At 39.2% G+C, this 16,344-nt stretch overlaps 1 long non-coding RNA gene across 4 annotated transcripts in view; it reads right to left on the bottom strand.

The window, feature by feature from the left end:
• Positions 1–16,344, bottom strand: part of LOC309852250 — a 106,527-nt gene that overhangs the window by 85,815 nt on the left and 4,368 nt on the right. The gene's annotated exons all lie outside the window — the stretch shown is intronic.

Consider the following 16,344-nt stretch of genomic DNA (forward strand, 5'->3'; position numbering starts at 1 on the left):
AGTTTCTTTTTTTTTTTTCTTCCCAAACTCACATAGCTCTAGAAAGTGAATATTTATTTTTATTTTAACTCTAATTAAAAAATAAATTCAAGTCTTAAGAACAATGTTAAGGCTCAAATCCTAACGGTCCCTTCTGGCAGATTAAAAAAAAAAAAAATTTCCCTAGACTAGAAAGAAAATAAACAATAACAGTAGTTAGTATACTTCGTTGCTTTAAAATGTTCTGTTAAAATGGAAGCATTTGGCAGGACTATTTAACTCTTTAAAAGTCAGTCTGCATTCTGAGGTACTTTCTCTCTTAATGAAGAATACATTTTATTATAAACACAGAGTTCTAGAATATTCTAGCTGGAAGGGTCTTAGAAATCTTCAAATACTCCTTTATTTGGCAGAGTAAAAAAGAAATAGATAAATTAGGGTTTTTTTTTAAATAATCATTAAAAATAATAACATCTCATTTCTGCTATTTATACCCTACAAAAGTAGTGACTTTTATTCCTTTGGCCAATATTCACACAAGTGAAACAAGCTCTACCTCACTTATTTTCAGCTTCAGCTTTGAACAGCAAAGTCATGTAGAATGATTTCGAATTTTCCATACAAACTGAAATAAAACTATGCCTGTAAGACATACATAGAATGCTTGTAAAACTCAGTTAAACCAAATTTGTTTGACTCAAGAAAATATTGCCAGATTATCAACTATCCTTCCAAAGGGCATATTTGCAAATAGGGTGACCAACTTGTCCTCATTTGCCTAAGGCATTTGAGCACGGACAGCCCATGCTTTGGAAAACCCTCAGGTCTGGGCAGAAAGGTATACTTGGTTACCTTACTTGAGTAAGTAATTTATCTTATTTTCATTGTTTTCAATATATCTCATAAAGCCTTGTTTGTCAGTCGCTCTGAGGAAAATTTCACACTTCCCTAAAAACATTAAAAGCGAGATAAGTTTTCCCTGATGATGGTTCATTTCTTTATAGAATCCATATTTAAAATCTACTTCTACAGTTGGAATAGTGGATCTGGTAAGAGGCATTCGGAATACAGTTAACCTAGGCATAATTTCAAGTTCCTAAATTCTCACTATATCAGCACAAGAATTTCACTGCTGATAGTCTGGAAGAAACTAGTTTCATTTCCCATGGACTGGTTTATCATTCCTCCACCAGGACTTAGTTTTAAGGAAAACAACACAAACATTAAGAAAATCAGAAATGTAAGGTTAGAGGTCACCCTCCCGGAAGTTGGTTACAATAGATCATAAATTCCCAATGCTTCTTAGAAACGACACATGTAATGCTCTGAACTCTCCCAAATTGATTGGTATTTTAGTCTAAATGGCACATTTGTTATATTGGCTAGAGAAAAGGCATTGTTCTTGCTTCCTATGGGCAGAATTGTTAAGTCAACTCCACAGATCACCTCTCTCACAACTTTCATTTTCTAATTCTGTATTTTTGTCATGTTATAGGCAACTTGACACCTAAGAAAGTTTGAGAAAATTAAAATTTCTGATCAAAATGTTTCTGCTAAGGAACACAAGGACATAGATTAACTGTACGAAGAGCCCAGGTTCTTCATGCCTTGCTGTTCCCACACACTTTTGCCGCATGATTCTGAAGTTCCATTTTCTAAATAGATGGGTCTGTTTCCCCATCCTTTATGATGAATCTGTGATGTGCTTCAGTCAACAGGATGCCACGGAGTGAGGGCGCACCAGTTCCTAGCCCGGGCACTTCTCTCTTGCTCCTCCATCTCTACCGGAACAACACGTCTGGGCTAGCCTGCCAGGCAATGAGAAACACAGGCCCCTGTGCTCTCTGATTCCCAGCCAATAGCTAACAAACTGCCACATGGTTGAGTGATCCCATCGGAGAACAAAAAAACACCCAGGTGAGCCCAGCCTAAGTGAGAAACTAAACTCCTGGACTCGTGATTTTTAAGATGCTTTTTGTCATAAGTCACCTGTTTTCAATGTGGTTTGTTTTATAGTATTACTAGATAATAAGTAACTGGTAGAAAGTAAAGGGTCCCGTATCCCACCGCCATCAAAACACACAGACTCTGTAAAAAATTATAAAGCAGTTGTGGTGTTGATACCTCCTAATACCATCTTGGGGCTTGATTGCAATCTTCCTGAGCCCATACCCCAAGCCAGTTAATGCTCACATACTCTCCCTTGGCTGTTTGATGCTCTTCCCTGAGGTAACAGTACCTCAAAAGGTACTCAGGCTTGGCCATCATGCCCACAAAGTATACTACTTATCTGGCATGCTATTCTAAAAAAAAAAAAGGAAATTGATTTTAAAAATCACACACATTTGCACACACAAATAAAGACTGAATATCCTCCAAGAAATTTCTATTTCACTAGCATATTCTTATAGATCTTATTGTATTAGTACAATGCAGTAGTGAGCCTCTAGATATCAACAATACCTGAAGACTGCTTGAGAAGGCAGTTGGCACACTTTTTTTTTTTTTAAATTTTAGACTTTGGTAATTGACTACCATAGCTAGAGCTAATTAACCAATTGGTTAATTAATGCGCTAATGCTAGAGCTCCGTCCATGACCAGCATAATATCTGTGCTTCCGGAGATACAGATGTATTCTGGCACACGTGCTGGAATGCTGCTAAAAGATATTATTTCCAGATTTTAGTGGACTTAATTTCTAAGCTATTATTGCTTACTCTCAGTTCTCTATTTTGACTGTATTTTGTATGTGGTATCTAGCAAGTAGACATTTAGAACTTAAATTTCCTGATCTTCTATATTATCAGAAGTTTGGCAAACACTAATTATTTGCATTGTTAAATGGATACAATAATTATGGAACAACTAAAAGAGATAATTAAATGTCCTATGTGAAGAGATAACTTTAATAATTAGGCATAATGAGGGGTGCCTGGGTGGCTCAGTCAGTTGAGCATGCAACTCTTGATTTCGGCTCAGGTCATGATCTCAGGGTCGTGAGATGAAGCCCCGCATCAGGTTCCATGATCTGTACAGAGTCTGCTCTCTCACCCTCCACCCCTACCCCCACTTGGTCTCTCTCTCAAATGAATAAATAAAATCTTAATAAAATAAGTAGGCATAATGATAAATGTGAAAAATAAACAGAATAACATTAGAAGTATAATTACTTCTAATAATTAGAAGTATAATATTTCTACATTTATTTTTCACATTTATCATTATGCCTACTTATTTTATTAATATTTTATTTATATATATATATATTTATATATACTATAATATTTCCTATATCAATTCCTATTTCAATTAAGACTTGAGAGAATACTGACGAGCCACAAAAGATGGTTACTTCTTGGGTCACAAGGGGCAAGAACTTATTAGCCTTCTGAGACGACTCTGACGTCATTCTTACCACATCTTATAGCCATTTCTCCTGTGCAGCTTCAAATTTATAAGAAATATGTAAAATAGATACTCTGTTGACCAACCATGGCCACTCCCATTCTTGAAAACTACCCTCAGAAAATAAACAGTAATGAAAGGGAACTGAAAGTGGTAAGAAAGGAAAAAGTGGTAGACAGTATTGAATGTCATGGACTGCCTGAAATACAAGAATCCTTGTTTTCCGATGCCCAAGTTTGACAATATTTCACTTAGATGGTAAAGAAATAAATGGTGAGCTGTCTAAAATTGCTAAATAATCAGTCTGTGTAGCTGTCCACGGCTGAATAAAGCTGCTTCAGTGCATGAACCCATTTTTAAGTTTTGCTCAGGTTCGTCTCCTTGTGTTATTTCCCTCCGCTACCCTTCCCAATCCTTGCTCACCATGCTGTTTGGAAATCTCTAGAGGAAGGGTGGGGTGAGCCCCATGACTCCTGCTCTCTTGCCATTTTTAGCTGCCTGCAACCTTTCCTGGCTGCCACAATTTATAGACTTGGGCTCGGTCGCCTTGTCAAATAACAAGCGTCTGGCTCATGAACCCTGAGGTGGACTCCCATTAAATGGAAACGTGTCCACTCCACCATAGGAAAGCAAAGAAGGGGCTCGAAATGTCAATGTGTGAAAAGTCAAGGTTAATGGAGTGCAAGATTTTTACAAGAGAACCACCACCCTGCAGTGACTAATTAAACTGAGTGAGGTCCAGATGGCAAGCATCTTTAAAGATGCCAATTATAGATTCAAATGTTTTTGTGTGACACTGTTTTCCTAGAAAGATTAAGTAGGAATGACGACTTGCTTTTAGTGTTAGGCACCATTTTATTCCACCAAAGATCTGGCCAGTGCCTGCTCTTGGCTGCCTCTCAACTGATGCTAACTTCATCCTATATCCTAGGCATAGAGCAGACACCAAGAACATTTACGTATCTGTAGCCAGCCTAAAAAAAAAGAGCAGATCCTGGTGAAGAATCTGGATTCCCCACATTTGTCTTACAGTGACTGCAGGCTTGGCTTTCAGCGATTTAATTAACAGATCCTTACTGGATGGGCCCCCAAGCCTGGTAAATTCCACCACCATAGCCACCTCCTATAGGAAGAGTCTTGTAATGGGGCCAAGGGCACAAAAGATAAGAGGAGAAAGAAAACTCTCAAAAAGATGTAATCACACTGAACAACAGTGAAAGATTTATACTTACCAGGCACATGGGCAAGATGGAATGAGTTGTACCCAAATTCTTCCTCTTCAAGACACAGAAAAGTCAAATCGATCCTTTTTCTCTTCTCCTGAGTCTCATATTTGGATAGCATCTGAGGGGTTTGAAGTGGCGGGGGCGTGGGAGGTTGGGGTACCAGGTGGTGGGGATTATAGAGGGCACGGATTGCATGGAGTACTGGGTGTGGTGAAAAAATAATGAATACTGTTATGCTGAAAATAAATAAATTAATTTAAAAAAATCAATTCAGCGACACCTGGGTGGCTCAGTGGGTTAAAGCCTCTGCCTTCAGCTCAGGTCATGATCCCTGGATAGTATTCTTCAAACTACTATTTTGCTCACTAGTCCTGCAGAGCAGGCTGATGCTACAGATGTTGCCAAAATAGTCCACGTTCAAAGCACTTTAACAAGCTCTGCATTAAACTGAATTTAAAAATGTTTCTTTGCTATAAGACTTCTCATCTCCTTTATCTAACTACGGTATACCATGGACTTCTAGGAAAGAATGAGATATTGTACACCTGCCACACCTGCCCTACCTCCAACATACATGTACACACACACACACACACACACACTCACACATTATCAACGGCTTTCAGACTTTAATTTTTTAGATTTAAAAACTTTTTCTAGATGTAGATTGAGTGCAATACTAAATAATTAAGGTTTCTGGGAAAAAAAAAACTGAAATGTGGGGAGCATTAATCTGGCAAAGGAATCAGGATATCACGGAACAAAGTGATAAAGCAAAGAGATTAGCTCACTGTTTGGTTTTTTTCTCATTGTAATCCTTATATTAGCTATTTAAAAACTCCCAAAGAGGGAGCGGAAAGAGAAGCAAAGGTAGTCATACACGAGTGAACCTAATGGCTCATGAAAATTTCTATGTGCTGAGATCAAGGAAGAGGTCAAGATAACTCTGAAAATTCACGACTGGAGAGAAAAATTATTAATAAAAGTTGGGGTGGGGAACTGGAGAGAAATCCAGGTTTGTACTTGTGGAATTTGAAGGAATGGTATCTTTTGGAGCTGTGTTGGCAAAACAGAGTGACTCAGAGATTCAACTTGTTCTGAAAGGAAGGAATGTTAGGCTTTCGATGTCCATGATGGACCTCCAGAGCTATCCTGTGTGACAGGAAAGCAGACAGTAAAAATGACAGCTGCAAAAAACTTGAAAGGCTAAGGGGAAAATGTTTTAATGGGTATTCTGTGCCTCCAGATACCTAAAGGAATCAGAGAGATTGGGGTGTATACATGTGTGAGGGGGAGGGTAGGGGAGAAAAAAAGTGGGGGAGGGGTGATGCTTGTGTGTGTGTGTGTGTGTGTGTGTGTATATACATGTGTGAATAGTTGTTAAAAGATTCTTTCTATAACAAAACATGGAAATGAGCTGACTTTCAGTCAAGTTAATAGTTTCAATTTTGGCTAGTATTACTGAGCACGGGTTGAAATCCCAGAAATACTTTATATAGAGAAGCATTAAAATAATCTTACTATGCAAATACCACCCTTTCCTTTATTAAGCAGTTGTATTGGGCTATATTGTACATATCTTAACATCTATCCATTTAAAGTATAGAAGTCAATGGTTTTTGGCAGATTTACTGTGCTGTGCAGCCATCCCCGTTTTAGAGCACTTGCTCACCGTGCTAAGATCGGTCATGACTGCTCCCATCCCCAGGTCTAGGCAATTGTCTTCTTTTTCTCTACATTTTCTGCAGGTACCATTCTATACCCATCTTCGTCTGAGAAAACAATGTTATCTTTTACCTCGTTCTAAAAAAAAATTCTTCTAGTCAGTATGCAATATAAGAAAGAGAATGCCTTTGAAAATCATCAAAAAACCACCACAAAACAAAACAAAAAAACGCACAAAAACAAAAAGCAGCTGAGGCTAGAAATATAATATCTGCACAATGGATGATGGGAGATATTTCTTATACTAAGTTAGTATTTTCTGTGTTCGAAAACAAGAAACTAAAGGTGACACGTCCGTCTAAGAACCAAGATCCTACAAGAAACCTGGTACGGAATCTAAAAAACAAAGTCAACGAACAGATAAAACTCAACAGAAACAGACTCCCAGATACAGAGGACAAACTGATGGTTGCCAGGAGGAAAAAGGGACGGAGGATGGATGAAGCAGGTAAAGGGGACCAAAAGGTATAATCTTCCCGCTGCAAAATAAAGTAATATACAAGGATGTTATAAGTTGGAGCATAGAGAATATAGTCAATATAGAGAATATAGTCAATAATATTGTAACAACTTTGTCTGGTGAGAGATGGTAATCAGACTTCTTGTGGGTGGCAGATGTATAACACATATAAATATGAACTTGCAACGCTATCCACCTGAAGCTGACACAATATTGTATGTCAATTACTGGAAGGAAACAAGGAAGGAAGGAGGGAACAGAGGGAGGAGGGAAGAAACCGGGTATCAGGAAGAAAATAAGGGATATTTGACTCTGGGCTGAGTTTTCAGACATGACCAGTGTGGCTCAGTGGGTTTGCAGAAGGCTACATTTGGCATTTTCCAGAAGAAAGCCTGATAGTCAAGTGCACGGCAAAGACAGCCACTGTGGTCAGAAAGTATTTTGATTTGGCCCATAGTTCGAGCAGGGGGCAGAAACGGGCCACATGGAAATTGGCGCTCAGAGGAATTGCATCTGGAAGGCAAACTTTCCAGGCTGCTGACGGCTCAAAATGTCAAATTGTTTGAAAAAACAAACTCTGTGACATAACAGATCCATGCAATGAAGTTTTCAAGATGTTCCCCACAGAACAGCATGCGGCGGTTGGCACAATAAACCTAGTCCCCAACTAGCCCCCAAATACTGTCTCAACAACCAAAAGAAGACAATGAAACTTTGAGTCTTACATAAAGTTGTTGAAAAATCAATTCCACCAGCTAGATTTTCCCCTGCTTTTCCATTCATACAGTAATAATCCAATATTCTCTGTTAGACTCAACTTTTTTTCAAGTGGCCCAGCCTCCTACTTGTGGTAAGTGCACATTCCTACCCTCCTGAAAGGACACAGTCTAAATATTTCACATGTATTGAAAGTCTAAGCCTTACAGATATTACAAAGATAAGGCTCACACGAAAGTAAAGGAATCTGTTCAAAATTACCTCCGAATGGAATATTCCTTCGATGAGCCGAGAATTGATCATCATGCCCGAAAATCAGCCATTGGACATTAGAGATAAAACGAAAGTTATTAAAAAGCAAAACAAAACAAAACAAAACAGCAGACACATGGGTCAGTGGATCAGAATAGAGAAGCCAGAAATAGACCCTCACACTAAGGCCAACTGATCTTTGACAAAAAAAAAGGAAAGTTGGTAGAGAAGCAGGAGATGGTAAAACTTCTGGGAATTTCTAAAATACAGTCTGATTATACAAAGTATAAAAGTGAGTTTATTCTTTCAGAAGATATTTGTGGTTCACTGGAAGGCTGCTTGGCGTTTCAATTGTGGTTTCTTTATTCTCACTCATCCTTAAAAAATGTGATGAGTGTAATAAGCTTTGCATCCATTTTCAAGGCACAGGAAGTACGAAGTCCACCCAGCCCCAATCTGGCAAGCATCTTCCTGCTTCTGCAAATTTCCTCAATCACTCAACCCTGGGCCTGACCTTCCATTATCTTCCCCAGTCACCTGTGTTATCGTTCTGGAACCAAATCTATCAAGCTTCGAAGTGTTTTTTCAAACACTCCCATCTTCTCCATTTTGTTTTGTGTCTACATAAATAATTAAGAAAATGAAAGTCTGAGAAATACAATCATGGGCATCTTGAAAATGTTATGTGTGTTGGGCGCTTGACATTTCCAGATTTTTCAGTGATGTAAAGAATGCAAAGAGACCCGGACACAGGGAAAAGGGTAAATGGTATCAACCCAGATATGCTCCGTATGTATTTTTCCTATTTTGGGGGGGAGGGGTGTCATTGTTGTATTATTAAGATTTTGTCTTTCAGAGGTGTTTAAGATTCGCTGCAAAATTGTGGCAAAGGCACAGAGATTTCACGTATGGTCCTTGCTGCCACATATCCCCAGCCTCCTTCACTGTCAGCATCCCCCACCAGAGAGGCACACATTATCCCTGATGAGCCTACACTGACACAGCATTATCACCCAAAGTCCAGACTTCATCTTGTACATTCTGTGGGTTTGGACCGAAGTTTAGTGACAGTTATGCATCACTGTGGTCTCATACAGAGTATTTTCACTGCCCTAAAAATCCTCTGTGTTCTTCCTCTTTATCCCCCACCCCTCTCTGCAAGCCTTGACAACTGATCTTTTTACCGTCTCCATAGTTTTGTCTTTTCTAGAATGTCATGTAGTTGGAATCATACAGTATGCAGTATTTCTGAGGGGCTTTTTTCACGTAGCAACCTGCATTTAAATTTCCTCCATGTTTTTTTCATGACTTCATGGCTCATTTCTTTTTAGCAATGAATAAATATTCTATTATCTGGATGGACTATGGCTGATCCATTTACATACTGAAGGGGATCTTGGCTGCTTTTGAATGCTGGCAATTATGAATAAAGCTGCCGTCAACATCTGTGTACACGGTTTTGCATGGACATAGGTACTGAAACTTTTGGGGGTGATTACCAAGGAGAACACAATTTTCAGGATCATAAGGTAATAATATACTTAGTTTTGTGAGAAACCACCAGACTGTCTTCCAGTATAGCTGTACCATTTCACACTCCCACCAGCAGCAAATGAGAGTTCCTGTGGCTCCATCCACACGGCTGCCAGCATTTGATGTTGTCAGTGTTCCTATGCTTTTAACAGTAACATCTGGGGGCATGTACATCTGATGGGTTAACGGGACAATCAAGAAAAATAGATTTGGAAAAATTGACACAGCAAACTACCATGCCTTGTGGTTAGTCCTTATTTACAAAAAAAAAGGATTTTTTTTTTTTTTAATTTTAGGCTTTCCCCTTCGTTTCCCCACTTGTTTATTTTTAAACACATGGATAAACATGATTCCTTTAGGAGAAAAAAAGAGAAACAAAGTATATAGAAACAAGAGTAAAATTCATTCATAATTTCACCTCCAAAAAAACACTACTAACAGTTCATGTCCTTCCAGAAACATAATCTTGTGCGTGTGTGCACACATGTGCATGCACAGACACACACACATACAAGCACACAGGGTATCCATTAGTTCTTGCTGCATAACAAACCATCCCAAAACCTGATGGCTTTAAATAACAATCATTTGGGGTGCCTGGGTGGCTCAGTGGGTTACAACCTCTGCCTTCAGCTCAGGTCATGATCCCAGGGTCCTGGAATCGAGCCCTGCATCAGGCTCTCTGCTCTATGGAGACCCTGCTTCCTCCTCTCTCTCTCTGCCTGCCTCTCTGCCTACTTGTGAACTCTGTCAAATAAATAAATAAAATCTTTAAAAAACATAATAGTCACTTATTTAGCTTATATGTCCTTGGGTCAGCAATTTCAGCTGGACTCACCTGAAAGGCTCTTCTGCGGCCAATAAGTTAAGGTACTCCTCTTCAGGGGATTACCTAGGGGTAAGTGGCCCATAAAGGTCTCATTATCCAGTCAATTTACCCAGTCTTGTTCTATGGTTGCAGTAGCAGGGTTCCCAGGAGAAGCAAGAAGGCAAGTCCAATGTGCAAGCCTTTTCTAAGCCCCTCATTTAATCACGTATATACCAGTGGTTTGTTGGCAATGCAATTCCCATGGTCAGTCCAGAGTCTGGGGGTGGAGAAATAAAACCCACCATCTGATAGGATGGTCTGACTTGGGAAAATGAGTGGCTATGTCTGCAGCCATTCATAACCCTGCCACCCAGAGGTTGAGATACTACTAAGATGTTTCTGAAAACCATATAAACCCACACTAAATTAAAAGATATTATAAATGATTCCCAATCAATACATATTGCTCTACCTTATGGCTTTTTTTTTCTATAATGAGGAATTTTATTTTTTATTTATTTTTTTAAGTATGCCCTACATTCAATGTGGGGATTGAACTCATGACCCCAAGATCAAGAATCGCTTGCTCAACCAATGGAGCCAGCTGGGCACCCCCAGCTTGCTCTTCTAGATAACGGCAGAACGGTGCCCCATTGAGCTGTGCCATAATGTATTGACCTCTGTCCTGAACTCCAGCTTTAGAACATTTCCAATTTTTCAGACACATCTCTGTGCATTCATCTTTCCATCTATCCCTGGTTATTTTCTTGCATCACTCCTCAGTTAGCTCATCTTCACCTTCCAAGGCTCTCAAAAAAACACAGCCTTTGTTCATGAGAAGACATGGGGAGAACAGAGCCAGAAGGATGGGAATAAAACCCCGGATAAAACCCTGATGGTTTATTACAAACTTGTCAACAATACTAAACAAATTAAGACAACAAAGTAAAAAGTAAATGTAAAGATAACAATAAAATCCCCTTGGAATCCCACTTGTTTAAAAAGAATAATTTGTAAGTATATTCTCATATACTTACATTTATTGTTTCAAACATGCACTATGGGGCTATTTTTTACTTATTTTCCTATCAGCCCAGGTTACTGGAGCATTTCCTTTAGCAATGCATTGGTCTCTTCCTCAACATACCCAGAATTAGCTGCCTCCAGTTCTTACTGGGTCTGGAAACCTGGGCTCATCTACTGTACCTGCCTCTCCCATCTGACTCCAGAGCCTGGAAGAGATCAATTTACCTAGTCTGGTTTCACTGGCAATGATAATCTTGGTGTCATGGCTCAGCCTCCCCACCTGCTTTTGGGCCTTTTCCAATTCACTAAGTACTTCCTCATCAGTTTCTTTTTTTTTCCCACCCCCCCCCCCCCCATTTCAGGAATAAGGGAAAATTGCTAGCACTCAATGTGCACCTGTATGGGGTACTCAACAAGCAAAACAGGAGAGGAAATAAAATAAACACCTTATTATAGTCAAGCTGGGCTAGGTCCAAGATGATGTCTAAAAGCTTTTGTCTGCAGAAAGCTGAACTCTCAGGGCTGATAACGGTGACTGGATGTCAAAGGTGTAATAAGAAATAAAGGTCTTTAAAAACAAACTGCAAACACCATAAAATTGTATTGTGTTCAACTTCCCTATTCAGTGGCTTTGTTATGTGTGTGCATTATGGTAGACAGTTATGCCAACGGAAGACAAGAATATTCTAAGCTTGTCCTGTGTTTATATATGACTTCCGGAATTAAGGTGGCATGCATGAATTTCTTACTCATCCTGCATAATCGATAGGATAAATCTGGGAAAAGAGAAACGTGAAGGGCTTGAAATTATGCTTCATCTGGCTTTTTTTTTTTTCTTCATTGTGTGATAGCTGCAGTTTCAAAAAAAAAAGAAAAGAAAAGAAAAGAAAAGAAAATCCATTCTCTCCACCTTGTGTTTTTAACTTTCCATGGTTATTTTTCAGGCTCCTAATTCTAGTTGCATTAGTTGTACTAGAGACATAGGGCAAGACAATGCTGTACTGGATAATTAAATTTGCTCTTTTAGGAAGGATTTCCATATGGAAAGATTAAGACAAAATGAGGCTGAAAGACCTAACATCCATTTGTGACCTAGCTCTGTAAGGCTGGAAAGGTCACTGAGACTTATTTTAATCCCAATAGTACAGGATGGAAGTCATAGAACAATTACATACTTTACTTATTATTTCCTCTTCAAAATGATTGTAAAGATTAGAATGTAATCTTACTGTTTGAGTTGTCCTTTACCATGACTTAAAATCTTGTTCAGATTAAAATGAAAAGTATCAAAGTCTCTGGTCAGGTCCCTAATTAGTGCTTAGCATCTCTGGGATCCCATTTTCTTCCCCCTCACCCAAAAAAACCAAGGAATGCCTCCATTCATGGAGAAAGACCAGTTTCATTTTAAGCATGACTACTGATGTCCATGGCAAGTCTGCTGACTGAAAAGAAAGTGTTTATTGATTCAACCTTTCCATAACCCTCTACTAAAGTAAACATGTCTAAGACAACTAAGCAAAACATCAAATTTCACTCAACTACCATGTGGCCCTCTTGCTTAAAGAACTTGGCATGGGCCACTCTCCAGTCAAGGTCCCAGTAACATAGAGGATCTGCATTTTATATGTACAGTAATCCCCCACACCAACACTTTTTTCTCATGCCCTCCCTCATGTCTCTCCTATCTTCCATTAATGTCTGGGGGCTAAAAGTTTAGTATGATCCTCACTAGGTACAACTATTGTGGCACATGTTGGTTTCATCTTGTTATAAGTTGGTAGAAGCATCTTCTCATAGGATATGAGAGAATAGCTCTGCACAGTTTCATCATCTTTGGAAAATTACACTTTGTTGAGAAGGCTATAATCATGCACCACCCATGACTTCTAGGTCTGATCCTAAACAAGAATTTTATATTTCTGATGTCAAAAATCCCTAACCAAACACCATGGTAATCTGTACTGAACCCCAGAATTTACTCAACATGGGGAAATTAAAATACTATCTTCACATTCTTATATATAACATTTGTCCTAAATTACATCATCACTGAGACAGGAAATGGTTAAAGACATGCACATATGAGAATTAGTATTATATTTGTATTGGCATTTACACTTCATTTATTCATTCAACAAATAGTACTGGTCATCTAGTATGTGTGAGGCACCATACTAGGTGCTGAAAACATAATGATAAATAAAACACATTCTCTAAAACTCATGGTGCTAACTCCCCAAGAGAGAAAGAATAAAGGTCATATCATGTTAACTACATATGAACATGGTAACCAAAGAAAAAAAAAAGGTAACAGAATGCATATGCATTTTGTTTCAAAAAGGCATGGTTTTGAGTTTGTCTTCCTTAAACGGATTTTTTAGTTTCCATTGCTCCCTAAAGCAACTCCTGGAATAAAGTGTAAGATGATGTCATCTTTCTGGGAGAACCTGGTTTCCTTTTATCCTTCTGCAGTAGTAGAACTATATATTCACTTAATCTCAAAGCTGTATAAAACTACAAAGGTATAGGGGTGCCTGGGTGGCTCAGTGGGTTAAAGCCTCTGCCTTCAGCTCAGGTCATGATCCCAGGGTCCTGGGATCCAGCCCCACATCAGGCTCTCTGCTCAGCACGGAGCCTGCTTCCCTTCCTCTCTATCTCTGCCTGCCTCTCTGCCTACTTATGATATCTGTCAAATAAATAAATAAAATCTTTTAAAAAAAACTACAAAGGTATACATTTTAAAACAACCTTAGGACAAAGTCTCGTACATTATTTCAGATTACACTTTTGGGGGAGTTCATTAACTGCATTTTGTTTCTCACAGAGGAATTATAATAATGACTCTGAATGAGATTTTAAGAATGTGGATCAAAAACAACAACTTACACCTTGGCCTATATAGAAAATCTGGGTATAAAAGTATAAGCTGGCAAGATTGGTGAATGCTACAAACCATTTTGATGCTGTCCTTGTTTTCTGTTCCATGTAACAGAAAGCCCTGGGTGGCTCAGTGGGTTAAAGCCTCTGCCTTCGGCTCCAGTCATAATCCCAGGGTCCTAGGATTGAACCCCACATCAGACTCTCTGATCTACAGGGAGCCTGCTTCCTACTCTCTCTCTCTGCCTGCCTCTCTGCCTACTTGTGATCTCTGTCTGTCAAATACATAATTAAAACCTAAACAAAAAAAAAAATTTAAAAAAAGAAAAGGAAAGCATGAGCCATCAGTGGTAGAACAGTTGGGACGGTAGCCTGTATGCTTTCCATGACGAATCTGATAAAGATGCCTAGGCCTAATGTCACTGGGGGAAATACAGTATGTAGTTGGGGGACACTCATCAAATCTCTATGGTAAGGAGAAGGCAGATAATCTTTTATTCTTTTTGTTCCATTCTAAATAAGGTAGCTTCTTCTCTGAGTCTGCTCTAAGCCAAGTCTGGAGAAGTTAGGGTATGTAAGGACAGTAACATACAACTAGCAAAAAGAATTAAAGTAATTTCAATAATTTGTAAACATCTCTGGTAACTTTTTCAAAGGATTATTTAAAAAGTATAATAAACCATAGTCAAGCCGGTGAGATACAACCAATGTTTTAGTCAACTTCACTGCCCTACCTAGTGCCTATTCAGAGCATTTTCTCTTGAAGGTCCAACTCACTAGAAAGTACAACATGGTATTTCTTCCTCTCACCTCTACCTCATTGTAGTGAATCAGTATTGGTCATGAAACGCCAGGTGGTCCAGACCAAGCACCAAACAACCAAAAATCTGTTTAAAAACATAAAATGTGTCTGCCTAGGTTATAATATAGCTTTTATCTTGAGTTATGTGACCTCAGTCAGGTTGTTCAACTTCTCCGTGCCTCAACGTCTTCATCTATAAAACTGGATGATGTTAGAAACCGTGGGCTGTTGTTGACATTAAAGAGTTCAGAAGAGAGAATGGGATATCCTCAAAACCACTAAAGTTACTGCTATGTGAGTTGAGTTCTACTGGCACCTAAACTGGGAAGATATAAAGGGCGTAGCCTTTTCCATGTGTGGGGAGAGAAAGAGAATGACAAGTGAGCACAGATGTAGAAAAGACTTAAGGAGACACAGAGAGAGAGAGATGAAGAGATTACATTAGTCAGGTTCTGGGAAGAAACAGATGCCACATTCAAATACAAACAATTGATTAACAGGACTGGTAATAACCTTACACCTAAGAGGCAGGGAGAGAGAGAAGTTACTAGAACTGGAAATGAATGATTCCAATAGCTCCTCATATTTGATCTGCTCATTCCAAGAAGACAAGTCCTTTGATGGGTAGATATAATCAATCGAGGTGAATCTCCTGGTGGGCACCAATCCTTCAGTTTCACACTCCTCCTCTCTAATCTTCTATCAAGTTTCCCCATAGGCTGAATCTGACCAGAACCCAGAGGGTAAGAAAACTATGTGATAGCATCCATACAGGTCAGCCTGCAGGAGCAGGTCACTGTGTGGAGAAGGACAGAGAGTGATCTAGAGGGCCAACACAGAGGAAGCCCTGCACACACACCATTTGGCACAGAGAGATGACATCTACTCTGGGTAAGCCCTCTTCCTGTTCTGACACATCCTGTCCTTGGGTCTTTCCAACACATTTCCTTTTTAGTCTAAGCTATACAGAGTAGTTTTCTACTATCTGTAAAGCTACTTTGCCGTAAGTAGAACAATTTTGGTGACTACAAAATATGAGTAGAAAGTCTATGGGCATAAAAGCAGAGAAAGAGGGGTGCCTGGGTGGCTCAGTGATTACTCGTCTGCCTTCAGCTCAAGTCATTATCCCAGAGTCCTGGGATGGAGCCCTGCATTGGGCTCCCTGCTAGTGGGGAGCCTGCTTCTTCTCTCCCACTACCCCAGCTTGAGTTCCCTCTCTCACTGTGTCTCTCTCCATCAAATAAATGAAATATTAAAAAAAATTAGAGGAGACTCATCAATTTTGCCTTACTAGTAGTCCAGAACTTTCAGAGAGTAAGGATCACAATCCCAATGGCATTTTATGAATATTTATTACCTTGTACCAATAACTAAGCCATGACAGCTATGGCTTAAACTCTGCACTTTCACTTGGTGTCTCCAGAATCTTTAGAGAAGACCGAGTTACTAGCATCTAAGAAGCTCATGGGATTAAAGATATTGTCAAAATCTCCAAGCAGCTCACATCTCTTCATGCTTACTATTACCTAAATA

The sequence above is a fragment of the Mustela nivalis genome (assembly GCF_964662115.1).
Source record: "Mustela nivalis genome assembly, chromosome: 17".
Classification (NCBI taxonomy): domain Eukaryota; kingdom Metazoa; phylum Chordata; class Mammalia; order Carnivora; family Mustelidae; genus Mustela; species Mustela nivalis.